Source organism: Penaeus monodon, chromosome 30 (genome assembly GCF_015228065.2).
Source record: "Penaeus monodon isolate SGIC_2016 chromosome 30, NSTDA_Pmon_1, whole genome shotgun sequence".
NCBI lineage: Eukaryota > Metazoa > Arthropoda > Malacostraca > Decapoda > Penaeidae > Penaeus > Penaeus monodon.
Window position 1 is genome coordinate 29623153 of NC_051415.1, and position 495 is coordinate 29623647.

Below are 495 nucleotides of genomic sequence, written 5' to 3' on the forward strand. Positions count from 1 at the left end.
AAAAGAATATATATCGAACAAAATCATCCACTTTTCTCTATTTGCATCAATATTCATTATACATATATTATTTAATAGTTTAAACATCAATAAATCAATATTCCTCAATTAGAAACCATCGAAATATATTTTCCTGAATATAACTCAATAACTTTATCATTTGATATTAAAATACACTTCCAAGTTTTATATCTTGGCACTAAATAAATCATAATAATCATATACAGCACCGTTTTTATATTTCATTTGTATTTTGTTCATTAATCAAATGGCATAATAGATTTTTAGGTAAAGGTTAATTTTTAACATCCATACAGTTATTTTCATTCATTTCTGATTCTACTCATATTTTACATTAAATAACTACTCATATTCTACACTAAATACAATTTATTCTTATAAATAATTTAATTTGTTTCGATAATGTTTCCCTGTCGCTATAATTTGCGTTATATTACATTGACAAATCAAAAGGCTGAGACTGAATGGGAAGAA

At 23.4% G+C, this 495-nt stretch overlaps 1 protein-coding gene across 1 annotated transcript in view; it reads right to left on the bottom strand.

Moving 5' to 3' along the window:
- The window catches only part of LOC119592688 (vesicle transport through interaction with t-SNAREs homolog 1A-like), a gene marked incomplete in the record, with an annotated part of 13837 nt that overhangs the window by 12378 nt on the left and 964 nt on the right, over positions 1 to 495 (bottom strand).